Here is a 14,775-nt window from a genome sequence, read left to right as displayed (position 1 = left end):
CCCAACCCAGGGATCGAACCCGGGTCTCCCGCATTGTAGACAGACACTTTACCATTTGAGCCACCAGGGCAGATTTATACACATATATATATATACCATATCTTATATATCAATTCATCTGTTGATGAGCACCCAGGTTGTTTCCATGTCTTGGCTATTGTAAATAGTGCAGCTATGAACATTGGGGTGTATGTATTTTAGAGTTTTCCTTGATATATGCCCAGGAATGGGATCACTGAATCAGGAAAAGAATATGTCATGCAAATAGAAATCAAAAGAAAACTGGAGTGAGCATTTCCTTCTAGAGCCAAGGACAGTCACAAAGTGTGAGGGCCTGTTCGTTTTTAGAAATCCTTATATAGGGGAGTAAGATCTGAAATTGTGCCAGGTCCAAGTATGACCTCTTCCCTTGGCTGGGTAGTTTTCTCCTGGACTTAAAGCAACTTGGCTGAGAGCAAGGGAAAAAAAAGCACTGGGCTTCCTGGGGCATCACAGTCTGTGATGCTGTCTGTGTTGGCTGATTTGCCTTCCCAGGGCATAGAGAAAATAACAGCTTGAGGTTCTGCTTCTTTGCAGCAAAGAGGCTCACAAGAAGATCTCAGAAGTCAGAAAAGTGCTTAAGCCAAATGTCTGGCAATATCCTGACCTGGGAAAGGAAGCCTGGACCTTGGGGGAAAGAGTGCCTTACAGAGGTTTGGCCTCATTGCCTGGCGCCCACCTTTGCTTTGAGCCACTTTTTGTCCCAAGAAGGATTTGCCAAGTCACGACTCCTGGGTTTCGTCATTATCTTTCATCAATATTTAAGAAGCTGGAGAGTAGGGGAGATAATGAATGTGATGCAAAGGATAGGGAAGCATGGCTGGATTGTGTGTGTGTGTGTGGGGGGGTAATGAGCACATGTGTGTATGAGATGTGATTGGACCAGTAGATGTGGATTAATCAATGACTTATTGGGGACTACATCTAGGCATATCCCAGAGAGTTTCCTGACTCTGTGTGTCCTTTTAGTTTTCTTCTGTTGGTCTGTCTGAAGAGTCTGGTCTACAGGTCTGAGTCACCTAGACATTAAGTTGCTAAAAGGGCGAGCAGGAAGGAAATAGATGGAACAGATCACACAGTGCCCACACACACCCGCATGGACACACTGCCACTGCACACCATCATGAAGCCAGGTGCAGGGGTGCCTTTCAGACCCAGCCAGAGGTATGAATCATGCTGCTCCCATCACTGCAGAAAGGTGGTTTAGTCAGGACTCAGGTGACAAGAACAGGAACTCTCTCAAGTTAGCGCAGATAAAGGAGAATTTTTTGGACCCTAGTGTAGCATGTGCAACTGTGCCTCATGGAGTCTGGGAGGTTGCTGGGCAGCTGCCCTCTCCACTTCATTCTCCCTGACCACATAGCCTCTTATCTGGGATTCTCTCTGCACTTCTGTTCTGGTCTCCTCTCAGCACACAGCTTTCTTTACTGTCCTGTAAATTCAGCCTTAATGTGGCTTGGTGCACCATGGTGCTGACCCCAGCTTGACAAGACAGTACAGTTCCAGCACAGCTCCATTACTTCAGACCACCCTTCCTGTGCTGGTTAGTTTAGTTAGTTAACTAGTTAGTCAGAGCAAGCAGCTGTGTGATCAGGGTGGAGTCCCTTGGCATAAAGGGCCGGTCCTGTGTCCACTTTGGCTCATTCCTTTAGTATGGTCTGTGGGGATGAGGTGGTCATGCATATTGGGGACACATTTACATTAAAAACTAATTTCTTATTTCCCTGAAATTCAAATTTAACTGGTTGACCTATATTTTTATTTTTTAAGTCTGGCAACCCTTTAGGGGCACTCTGAGGGAGTCTACCATAGGGACTAAGGAAACAATACTTTTTCAAGAGCACTTTTTGTCTTTGAGTCAAGGGCAAATGTCAGCTTTGCTATATGAAATAAGTTTGAATCTTACAATCTTCTGAATGCAAGTTTCAAAATGGGCATAATTATCTTATTAAAGAAAAATCGTTAGGTAAGATAATTACTTACATTGTTCCAAAATCAAATGTGAAATAGAGTGAAAAATAAAGCTAATATAGTGGGTGGAAGATTTAACTCTACGAGTTCTAGGGGCCAGATTGAAGAACTCCCAGGTATAAGTTAGGCTCCTGACAAATGGTGGAGACTCAGTAAGTTTTGGTTCTTTTGCAGGTTTCACCTTTCTCCTGCTTTAACCTACCCTTTTATAGTGAACAATTCTCATGACTGTGCCATGAACACTCAGCATTTTTTCTGGAAGTTGCTAATCATTAATTTGAGAAATACCAGTTAGTTGTAAAGTTCATTTGATAATGCATATGTGGACTAATGATGATCATTTTTTAAAAATATGGATAATAATTACAAATAAAATGTAAGAACTGTTAAGGTTAAGGGATGGTGAGGGTTTTCTTTCTTTATAATTTCATTTACAGTTAGTAAAATGTTTTATGTGCAGCAAATTTGAATTACAAATACATTTCTGGGGGCATTGTATAAAAGTGTACTCTATAAGTGTCCAAAAAGAAAAAAATCTCCATGTGCTCTGGTTGTTTAGTGACCTACTTGGGGAAAGGCTTGCAGTAGTTTCTGCCAGTCATAGGCAATTAGTTTGATGGATACAAATGAAGAAATTGGTAAGCAATGCCATTATTTACCAAAAAAAAAAATAATAATAAAGATCTGGCAGCCCAAAGACCTGGAGCTGGAACAAGGGACATGAAGAGATGATTCTTGAGGCGGTTTATAAAAATCTGAGAAAACCCAAGGCTCAAGTTGAGGAACCTCGCCTTTCCATCTCTGGGATTGTTACGAGAAGGTCAGGGGTTTGACCAGATTAGGAGCCTCTGGTGCCGGGGCCTTGAACAACAACAGAACTTGCTCCATCTTCAGGTTGTGACAAGAATAAATGAGCTGATATAGGTAATGTTAAAAACAGGCAGGCATGTAGTAATCCCCGCATAAGCATCAGCTATTATTATGATACCTCTGTTTCTCATGTCAACCTCATTTTCTGGTGAGATTTTTTTTTTTTTCTACATGACAGGAAACATAGGTACTCATTAGCTTTTAGATTTTATGATATTATTTTCTTCGCTGGAAGGAGTTTGTCTCAATTTTCTAATTTCAGTTAAAAATTTCACAGCTATGGGAACTTCCCTTGGGGTCCAGTGGTTAAGAATCTGCCCTGCAATGCTGGGGACATTGATTTGACTACTTGTTGGCGAACGAAGATCCCGCATGCAGAGGAGCAACTAAGCACAGGCGCTGCAACTACTGAAGTCTGTGGGCCACAACTAGACTTCATGTGCTGCAGGGACAGGGCCTGAACAATGCAACGAAGAGCCCGTGTGACACAATGAGGTTACCGCAGGCAGGAAGACCTGAGGCAGGCTCCCACAAAAAAATGCCATAGACGTAAGGGTAAATGAGAAGCAATGCAAGCCTTCAGGGTTGAACACCAGGTCCAAATCAACTGGATGAGAAAGATGCCTTAATCTACGGAGCTACATTAAGATGAGGAGGCCTTATAAATAGCTGAGAAAAGAAGAGAAGCAAAAGGCAAAGGAGAAAAGGAAAGATACAAGCATCTGAATGCAGAGTTCCAAAGAACAGCAAGGAGAGAGAAGAAAGCCTTCCTCAGTGATCAATGCAAAGAAATAGAGGAAAACAATAGAATGGGAAAGACTAGAGATCTCTTCAGGAAAATTAGAGATACCAAGGGAACATTTCATGCAAAGATGGGCTCGATAAAGGACAGAAGTGGTATGGGCCTAACAGAAGAAGATAGTTAGAAGAGGTGGTAAGAATACACAGAAAACTGTAACAAAAAGTCCTAATGACCCAGATAACCAGACATCCTGGAATGTGAAGTCAAGTGGGCCTTAGGAAGCATCACTACGAACAAAGCTAGTGGAGGTGATGGAATTTCAGTTAAGGTATTTAAAATCCTAAAAGATGATGCTGTGATGCTGCACTCAATATGCCAGCAAATTTGGAAAACTCAGCAGTGGCCTCAGGACTGGGATTTTCATTCCAATCCCAAAGAAGGGCAATGACAAAGAATGTTCAAACTACCACACAATTGTGCTCATTTCACATGCTAGCAAGGTAGTGCTCAAAATCCTACATGTTAGGCTTCAACAGTACATGAACTGAGAGCTTCCAGATGTACAAGCTGGATTTAGAAAAGGCAGAGGAACCAGAGATCAAATTGCCAACATCCGTTCAATCATAGAAAAAGCAAGAGTATTCCAGTAAAACATCCACTTCTGATTCACTGACTACACTAAAGCCTTTGACTGTGTGGATCACAACAAACTGTGGCAAATTCTTCAAGAGATGGGAATACCAGACCACCTCACATGTCTCCTGAAAAACCTTTATGCAGATCAAGAAGCAACAGTTAGAACGGGCAGACTGATTCCAAATTGGGAAATGAGTACGTAAAGGCTGTATGTTGTCACTCTGCTTATTTAACTTATATGCAGAGTACATCATGTGAAATGCCAGGCTGGATGAAGCACAAGCTGGAATCAAGATTGTTGGGAGAGATATCAACAACCTCAGATATGCAGATGACACCACCCTTATGGCAGAAAATGAAGAAGAACTAAAGAGCCTCTTGATGAAAGTGAAAGAGGAGAGTGAAAAAGCTGCCTGAAAACTCAATATTCAGAAAGTCAGATCATGGCATCTGGTCCCATCACTTCCTGGAAAATGGATGGGAAACAATGGAAACAGTGAAAGATTTTATTTTCTTGGGCTCCAAAATCACTGCAAATGGTGACTGCAGTCATGAAATTAAAAGACACTTGCTCCTTGGAAGAAAAAGCTATGACAAACCTAGACAGTATATTAAAAAGCAGAGACATCACTTTGCCAACAAAGGTCCAGGTAGTCAATGCTATGGGTTTTTTTTTTTTTTTTTTGGTAGTCATGTAAAGATGTGAGAGTTGTACCATAAAGTAGGTTGAGTGCTGAAGAATTGATGCTTTTGAACTGTGGTGTTGGAGAAGACTTTTGAGAGTCCCTTGGACACCAAGGAAATCAAACCAGTCCATCCTAAAGGGAATCAACCCTGAATATTCACTGGAATGACTGATGCTGAAGCTCCAATACTTTGGCATCCTGATGTGAAGAGCCGACTCATTTGAAAAGACCCTGATGCTGGGAAAGATTGGAGGTGAGAGGAGAAGGGGACGACAGAGGATGAGATGGTTGGATGGCATCACCTACTCAATGGACATGAATTTGAGCAAAGTCCTGGAGATAGTGAAGGACAGGGAAGCCTGGGTGCTGTAGTCGCAAAGAGTCAGACACGACTGAGTGACTGAACAACTACAACATTCAGATGATCCTGATTATTAGCAAAAGCAAATAAAAGTTCTCTCTGGAGGAAGACAAAATAATCATTGACTTTTAAACATTCAGTTCAGTTCAGTTCAGTTCAGTCGCTCAGTCGTGTCCGACTCTCCGCGACCCCATGAATCACAGCACGCCAGGCCTCCCTGTCCATCTCAAACTCATGTCCACAGAGTCGGTGATGCCATCCAGCCATCTCATTCTCCGTCGTCCCCTTCTCCTCCCGCCCCCAACCTTTCCCAGCATCAGAGTCTTTTCCAGTGAGTCAACTCGTCGCATGAGGTGGCCAAAGTATTGCAGTTTCAGCTTTAGCATCAGTCCCTCCAATGAACATCCAGGATTGATCTCCTTTAGAATGGACTGGTTGGATCTCCTTGCAGTCCAAGGGACTCTCAAGAGTCTTCTCCAACACCACAGTTCAAAAGCATCGATTCTTCGGCGATCAGCTTTCTTCACAGTCCAACTCTCACATCCATACATGACTCTGAGTAATTCTTTCATATACTATGTCTGGCATATAATCAATGATAAACAAGCATTTGAGGACATGAAACAATTAGAACAAACATCAGCATAAATAATAGAAAACAGAGACAGATAGGTGAAGGACAGGGAAGCCTGACCTGCGGTAGTCCATGGGGTCTCAAAGAGTTGGACACAACTGAGTGTTGGAACGACAAGGCATAACTCCAGACACTTGAATTATATGAAACAGACTTTAAAACGAATGCTCATTATGTTTATAAAGATAAAGGGCAAGTTTGGAAATTTCAGCCAACTGTTGAAAACTATTAAAAAAGTGACACGTACATTTACAAAGGATTTCTACATCAAGGAAGGGTGACATAACTAGCAGCAGACCAGCATCCCACTTAGAACAAAGAGAAAATTTGGATACAATTCAAAAGTCTTTTCTTTAAGGCAGTGGAGCGCAGCTGAAGCAATGGCCATTAGTGGGCCTAAGACTCAAAGGAGGGAAGGATCTTGGAGAGGTGAGTTGACTGCTGCAGCCACATTTTCCTAAAGGCATGTGTCAATTCTGAGTGTTGTAAGGAGGCTGAGAGTCTGGTGAAAAGCCTGATGCAAAGCTTGGGAAAGATGTTTCAGAACAAGGAAATCAGCAAAACTTTTGGCAGAGATTTTGGGGGCAGGGGGTCAAGCACACAGCTGGTTTATTCCTCTGGACATTTCCTGAATACTAGGGATGAATGGGGTAGAATGTTAAAAATTTTAGTGAGAAAACTTTGAAAAGGGCAGTGGAGTTGCCTCAACAATCTTTTGAGGAAAGGTTAGAGCTTGGGGACCACTGGGGAAACAGATCCTGTAACTACATGACTTCTTAGTTAAAAACCCAGGATAGCCAAAGGCAGATATTCCTAATTGGATTAAAGTGATAAAACAATAACTCCATCTATCAAGTTGTTGTTGAGTTGCTAAGTCATGTACAACTCTTTTTGAGACCCCGTGGACTGTAGCCCACCAGGCCCCTCTGTCCATGAGATTTCCCAGGCAAGAATACTGGAGTGGGTTGCCATGCTCTTCTCCAGGGGATCTTCCCGACCCAGGGATTGAACCTGTGTCTCATGTCTCCTGCATTGGCAGGCGACTTCTTTATCACTAGTGCTACCTGTTAAGCCTGAAGTTTTCATTGTTTGTGTTCAGTCGCTGAGTCTTACTCTTTGCAGCCCCATGAACTGTGGCACACTGTGCTTTCCTGTCCTTCACTATCTCCTGGAGTTTGCTTAAACTCATGTTCATTGAGTCAGTGATGCCATCCAACCATCTCATCCTCTGTCGTCCCCTTTCCCTCCTGCCTTCAATCTTTTCAGCATCGGGGTCTTTTCCAATGATTCAGCTCTTCACATCAGGTGGCCAAAGTATTAGAGCTTCAACTTCAGCATCAGTCCTTCCAATGAATAGTCAGGGATTTTTTATTTCCTTTAGGATTGACTGCTTAAACACAGTTTTGCACGTAATGCCTGGCAATAAATAAAAGTTATTAGGCATGCCAAAGACAGAACCCTTTGACTAAAATCAAGAGAAAATAGTTATAGAAGACCCACAGGTGATCCAAATAAAAGAGCTAGCTGCCAAGGATTTAACAAGAAACATGATTAATATATTTTTTAAATAGAGGGGAAAATAAAATAAATGAAAAGGTGTAAACTTTCATTAGAGCTTTGGAATATAAAATAATTCAATTAAAATTCTAGAACTGAAAAAATATAAAAGAACTAAACAAAAATTTGAATGTTAACATACAATAGCAAAAATCAATAATTCAGAGTTTATGTTTAACAAAAGATTAGACACAGCTGAATAGAAAACTAAAGAACTGGAAGATAGGCTAGAAGAAATTATACAAAATGGAACATGGGGAAAGAAAAGGATGAAAAATACAAAAAAAGAGAAAGAGAGGAGGTAGTCAGAAGGTGTATTATGTGCTTAAATGGATTTCCAGAAGGAAAGGAGAGAAAGAACGGGCAGATGCCATGTGTGAACTGATAATGGCTGAGAATATCTCAATTCGTCAAACAGATGAATGATTTTTCAATTCAGAGATAATGAAAAAGTTCTGCAAACCCCAAGTATGATAAATAAAAATAAACCCACACTTCAGTCAGTTCAGTTCAGTTCAGTCGCTCAGTCGTGTCCGACTCTCCGCGACCCCATGAATCACAGCACGCCAGGCCTCCCTGTCCATCACCAACTCCCGGAGTTCACTCAAACTCATGTCCACAGAGTCGGTGATGCCATCCAGCCATCTCATTCTCTGTCATCCCCGTCTCCTCCCGCCCCCAATCCCTCCCAGCATCAGACTCTTTTCCAGTGAGTCAACTCGTCGCATGAGGTGGCCAAAGTATTGGAGTTTCAGCTTTAGCATCAGTCCCTCCAATGAACATCTAGGATTGATCTCCTCTAGAATGGATTGGTTGGATCTCCTTGCAGTATAAGGGACTCTCAAGAGTCTTCTCCACTTAGATACCTCAAAATACAGCCAGTAAAATCAAAGATAAAAAATAAAAATTTTAAAATAGGTAGAAAAGATTACCTTCAGTTGAGTTCAGTCACTTAGTTGTATCTGACTCTTTGCGACCCCATGGACTGCAGCACCCCAGGCCTCCCTGTCCATCACCAACTCCTAGAGTTTACCCAAACTCATATCCATTACATCTGTGATGTCATCCAATTATCTCATCCCTTTCTCCTCCAACTTTCAATCTTTCCTAGCACCAGGGTCTTTTCAAATGAGTCAGTTCTTCACATCAAGTGGCCAAAATATTGGAGTTTCAACTTCAGTCCTTCCAATGAGTATTCAGGACTGATTTCCTTTAGGATGAACTGGTTGGATCTCCTTGCAGTCCAAGAGACTCTCAAGAGTCTTCTGCAACACCACAGTTCAAAACCATCAATTCTTCGGTGTTCAGCTTTCTTTATAGTCCAACTCTCACAGCCGTACATGACTACTGGAGAAACCACAGCTTTGACTAGACTGACTTTTGTTGGCAAAGTAATGTCTCTGCTTTTTAATGTGCTGTCTAGTTTGAACTATTACACTGACAGCTGACTTCTCAATGAAGATTGAATATCAAACTATAGAATTTTGCAGAAAGAGAAGAGCTATCATCTAGAATCCTATAGCTAACAAAATGTTCCTTCAAGAGCAGAACTGACAGTGCAATTAAGGCATTTCAGATATGCAAAATTGAAAGAATTAATCACAAGCAGCCTCTGAAAGCAAAAAGAATATTATCCCTGCAGGAAATTTACAAATATTGGAATAAATAATGAGCAATGGAAGAAGGCAAATGTATCAGTAAAATTAAATAAATATTTCTTCCTCAAGCTAATAATGATAATATATTGTGACATGTATCCATATGTTCGGAGAAGGGGAACACAGAAAGGGACAGAAGGAAAGAGAATGAATGAATGTTTATACATAAATATATAAAAATTGGGAGAGGATAAAGAGAGTTAAATTATTTGAAGCTCCTTTATTGCAGAAGCAGATAAAATAATATTTGTTTTTGACAATTCTAGAATTAATGTTAATAATATAGCTCCTAAGAGGCTAGTAAAGAATATGTTACTTCTACATGGGCGTAAGGAAACAAAAGAAAAGAAATGATCATCAAAAAGAACCCAAAAAAAGGCAAAAAAAGAACAGAAAAGAGATACAGAAAAGGCAGCATAATAGAAAGTACATAAAATGCACATATTTACAAATATATAGCAGATAGGTGTACATTCAAATATATCAAATATTTAATGTAAACATTCTCATTTCATAAACAGGCAAAATAATTCAGAAGTTAAAACAAACAAAATCCAAGCACAAGCTGCTTATAAGTGACATACCTTAAGTAAATTGGTATAGTTGACTGCAAAATGACAGAAAAAAATGCAGTTATAGCAGTATTAGAAAAGAGAGACTTTAAGGATGAAACCATTACCAAAGATAAGAGGTGCCTCATAATTATAGAAGTTTCAACTAACCAGGATATATAGCAATTTTAAGTTTGTCTGAATTAAATAACATAAACTCAAAATATATAAAGCAAACCCTGACAGAACTATAAGGAGAAATCAGCAAATTAATAATTATGATGAGAGATTTAACGTATCTCTCTCAGTAACAGCTAGAATAAAGACACTAAATCATGAAAGCTATAGAGGATTTGAATAACATGATAAATTTGATTTAATGAACATATCTAGAACATGGCTTATCATGCCCATGATCAGACCTTCTCAGTTCAGTTCAGTTCAGTCGCTCAGTCATGTCCGACCCTTTGCGACCCCATGAATCACAGCATGCCAGGCCTCCCTGTCCATCACCAACTCCTGGAGTTCACTCAAACTCACCTCCATCAAGTCGGTGATGCCATCCAGCCATCTCATCCTCTGTCGTCCCCGTCTCCTCCCACCCCCAATTCCCTCCCAGCATCAGACTCTTTTCCAGTGAGTCAACTCCTCGCATGTGGTGGCCAAAGTATTGGAGTTTCAGCTTTAGCATCAGTCCTTCCAATGAACACCTAGGATTCATCTCCTTTAGAATGGACTGGTTGGATCTCCTTGCAGTCCAAGGGACTCTCAAGAGTCTTCTCCAGCACCACAGTTCAAAAGCATCAATTCTTCGGCACTCAGCTTTCTTCACAGTCCAACTCTCACATCCATACATGACCACGGGAAAAACCATAGCCTTGACTAGATGGACCTTGGTTGGCAAGGTAATGTCTTCATACTTCAGTATACTTCAGTATACTTGCCTTGAGAACCCCATGAACAGTATCAAAAGGCAAAATGATAGGATACTGAATGAGGAATTCCCCAGGTTGGTAGGTGTCCAGTATGCTACTGGAGATCAGTGGAGAAATAACTCCAGAAAGAATGAAGGGATGGAGCCAAAGCGAAACAAATACCCACTTGTGGATGTGACTGGTGATAGAAGCAAAGTCCGATGCTGTAAAGAGCAATATTGCATAGGAACCTGGAATGTTAGGTCCATGAATCAAGGCAAATTGGAAGTGGTCAAACAGGAGATGGCAAGAGTGAACGTCGACATTCTAGGAATCAGTGAACTAAAATGGACCGGAATGGGTGAATTTAACTCAGATGACCATTATATCTACTACTGTGGGCAGGAATCCCTTAGAAGAAATGGAGTAGCCATCATGGTCAACAAAAGAGTCCGAAATGCAGTACTTGGATGCAATCTTAAAAACGACAGAATGATTTCTGTTCATTTCCAAGGCAAACCATTCAATATTACAGTAATCCAAGTCTATGCCCCAACCAGTAATGCTGGAGAAGCCAAAGTTGAACGGTTCTATGAAGACCTACAAGACCTTTTAGAACTAACACCCAGAAAAGATGTCCTTTTCATTATAGGGGACTGGAATGCAAAAGTAGGAAGTCAAGAAACACCTGGAGTAACAGGCAAATTTGGTCTTGGAGCACGAAATGAAGCAGGACAAAGGCTAATAGAGTTTTGCCAAGAGAACACACTGGTCATAGCAAACACAGTCTTTCAACAACACAAGAGAAGACTACACAAGGACATCACCAGATGGTCAACACCGAAATGAGATTGATTATATTCTTTGCAGCCAAAGATGGAGAAGCTCTATACAGTTAGCAAAAACAAGACCAGGAGCTGACTGTGGCTCAGATCATGAACTGCTTATTACCAAATTCAGACTGAAATTGAAGAAAGTAGGGAAAACTACTAGACCATTCAGATATGACCTATCAGACCTTCTAGTGGGTCATAAATCAAGGTGCAAAACAAACTTCAAAAAGTGGAAATCATCCATTATATTTTCTGATCCCAGTGCAATTAAGCTAGGAATCAATAATAAAATATAAACAGAAAAACTTCTTATATCCTGAAGTGAGTAAATATATTTCTAAATTTTTAAGAAAATGTCAAGGGGTAAGTTAGAAATGTAGGACCTTGGATTATAGCTTAAAGCAATGTTTAGAGAGAAATATTTGTTCTTAAATGCATGTATTTGAAAAGAAGTAAAGCTGAAGATTAATGAGCTCAGGATTGATCTAAAAAAAGTTGGGAAAAAACTTCAAATCAAATCTAAAGAAAGCAGAAAAAAAATGACAAGAACAGAAATTAATGAAAGAGAACAAAAGTAGATTAGAGTAACAAAGCCAAACAGGTTTACAACAGCCCAGGGGAAAGGAACTAAAATTTACCACATGCCTGCTATGTAATTTACAGTATGCTAGGGTCCTAAAAAATGCTATTTAATTCTTTTTAATAGCTTTATCAAGATATAATTTACATACTATAAAGTTTATCTATTTAAAGCCTACAGTTCAGAGGGTTTAGTATATTCATAGGACTGCTGCTGCTGCTAAGTCGCTTCAGTTGTGTCCGACTCTGTGTGATCCCACAGCCTACCAGGCTCCTCTGTCCATGGATTTTCCAGGCAACAGTGCTGGAGTGGGGTGCCATTGCCTTCTCCTATTCACAGGACATACAACCATAATTACTTAGAACATTTTGGTTCCCACATAATGAAACTGCACACTCCTAGGCAGTCACTCCCCATTTCTGTCTCTCCCCAACCAGGCCCTTGGCAACCACCATTCTACTTTCCCTCTGTAAGTTTGCTTCTTTCTGACATTTCATACAAATGAAATCTTACAATGTGCTGTTTTTCATGACTGACTCTTTCATGTAGCATAATGTTTTCACGATTCATTCATGTTGCAGTGTGGATTAGTACTTCATTCTTTTTAAGGGGTGAATAATATTCCCTTAAATGAATTACCACATTATGTTTGTTCTTTCCTCAGTTGAATGGTACATGGTTTGTTTATGCTTTGGAGTTATTACAATAGTGCTGTGAACATTTATGTATAGGTTTTCTGTGGATGCATGTTTGATTTCTTGGGTTGTAAGAGTTCTTTATGTATCCTGGATAGAAGTTCCTTATGACATCATGGTTTGCGAGATTTTCTCCATTCTGTGGGCTGTCTTCTCACTTTCTTGACAGTATTATTTTCAAAACAAAAGTTCCAAATTTTGATAGAATCTTAACAATTTTCTAGTTTTAGCAGCTACATTTAGATTTATGACCCTTTTTAAAGTTTATTTTTGTGTATAATTTAATGTTTACAATAGCTCTGTAAGATGAGTACCGTTCTATTAATTTTATATGAAAAATAACTGTGATTCACAGTCTGAATTAGTTCCCCAAGATGAAATGAACATGCGTGGAAACTGGGACTCAAGACTCAAATTTCAAATTAAATCCAGATACAAAGTTCACAATGCCGCAAAACCCAACTGGCATTTCTCGCATATGAAATCTCAGTTATTTTTAAAGTTGGCATTTTATTCAAAGGTATTCTCATTTCATGAAATGCTGTTTCATTAGGTGTTTAAATTGGGAAAAAAAAAAAACAATTTGGTAAACATCTTCTGGGGCTGAAGTTCATTATAAGGACTTGTACTATAAGGTAAAAATACATGTAAGAAGACCAACTAGACTCCCCAGAGCGTGGTTAATGAGTCTCATAAATCACATCCCACTACATTCTATTTCTTAGTTAAATGCTACATAAACTATTAAAATGCAGCATCTCTACTGTATAGGTAACAATAGCACTGGTATCAAAGAACAGTAAAAAGGAGTCTCAAGCCAGCTGCCTCGTAGCGTCAAAGAGCTGATGTTTCCTTTAGGTGATGAAGACTCAAAGGGTACAGAAATGAAAGATAATTACCAGGAGAAAAAAGGAAAATAAGCCAGAGAGGAGGGAGCCACCATTATTTTTGAAGGCAAATGATCTAAACAATGCTTGTTTATGAAACTGTCTGAAATGAGTCTAATAAGCTGCCTACTTATGAGTACTTTTTGCTGGAAAGTTTCAAAGCCCATACAAAATAGATGGAAAGAGGAGAGAGACAGAGAGAGACACGCACGAGTGATGAAAGTTTTCTTCTACATAGAAAATCTGACGACTAAACAACTTGCTCCCTGATTTGGAGGTGGCCTAGAACTCAACTTTCCTGTGGATCTCCCAAGAGATAAGTTAAGTACTCGAAACTGCTTCACTGGGAGAAGAAATTGACCAGCACTGCAGGAAGCGGGCCGACTAAGATGTGCTGACACGACAAGTGTATTAGCAAGAACTTTAAGGAGAATTCTGATTTTGTTTTATTGTCTTAGTCTTCTAGCAATATACCATAGACTAGGTGGCTTAAACAACAGATCCTTATTTCTCACAGCTCTGAAGGCTGTGCAGTCCAAGATAAGGCCCCGGTGGCACTGGTTCCTGGTGGGAGCTCCTTCCTGGTGTGCACACTGGGTGTCTTCTTGCTGTGTCCTTTCATATCCAGGAGAGAAATAATCTCTCTGCAGTCTCTTCTTCAAAGGGCACAATCTCGTTCATAAGGGCTCCTCCTTCTTGACCTATCACCTCCCCAAAACCCCTCCTCGAAATAGGATCACACTGCAAATTAGGGCTTCAACATATGAATTTGGGGGAGACACAAACATTGTCTACAGCACTTACTAATACATAAACTACATAGTATAAGAATGACAAATTACCAATAATTTAATGAACTTCATACACGCACCCTACAGCAATGGCCAGAGCTGGCGTCTCGCAAAACAAAGTTAGCAAAACAAGACCAGGAGCTGACTGTGGCTCAGATCATGAAATCCTTATTGCCAAATTCAGACTTAAATTGAAGAAAGTAGGGAAAACCATTAGACCATTCAGATATGACCTAAACCAAATCCCTTATGATTATACAGTGGAAGTAAGAAATAGATTTAAGGGACTAGATCTGATAGATAGAGTGCCTGATGAACTATGGACGGAGGTTTGTGACACTGTACAGGAGACATGGACCAAGACCATCCC

The 14,775-nt window shown here is 40.2% G+C and overlaps 1 protein-coding gene across 2 annotated transcripts in view; it reads right to left on the bottom strand.

The window, feature by feature from the left end:
• The window catches only part of LOC148773924 (uncharacterized), a 139,404-nt gene that overhangs the window by 39,872 nt on the left and 84,757 nt on the right, over window positions 1-14,775 (bottom strand). The gene's annotated exons all lie outside the window — the stretch shown is intronic.

This window comes from Moschus berezovskii, chromosome 25 (assembly GCF_049115385.1).
Source record: "Moschus berezovskii isolate FMDL1 chromosome 25, NW_MosBer_1.0, whole genome shotgun sequence".
NCBI lineage: Eukaryota > Metazoa > Chordata > Mammalia > Artiodactyla > Moschidae > Moschus > Moschus berezovskii.
The sequence above is the reverse complement of the archived record's forward strand: the minus strand, read 5'-3'. Positions and strand labels throughout refer to the sequence as shown.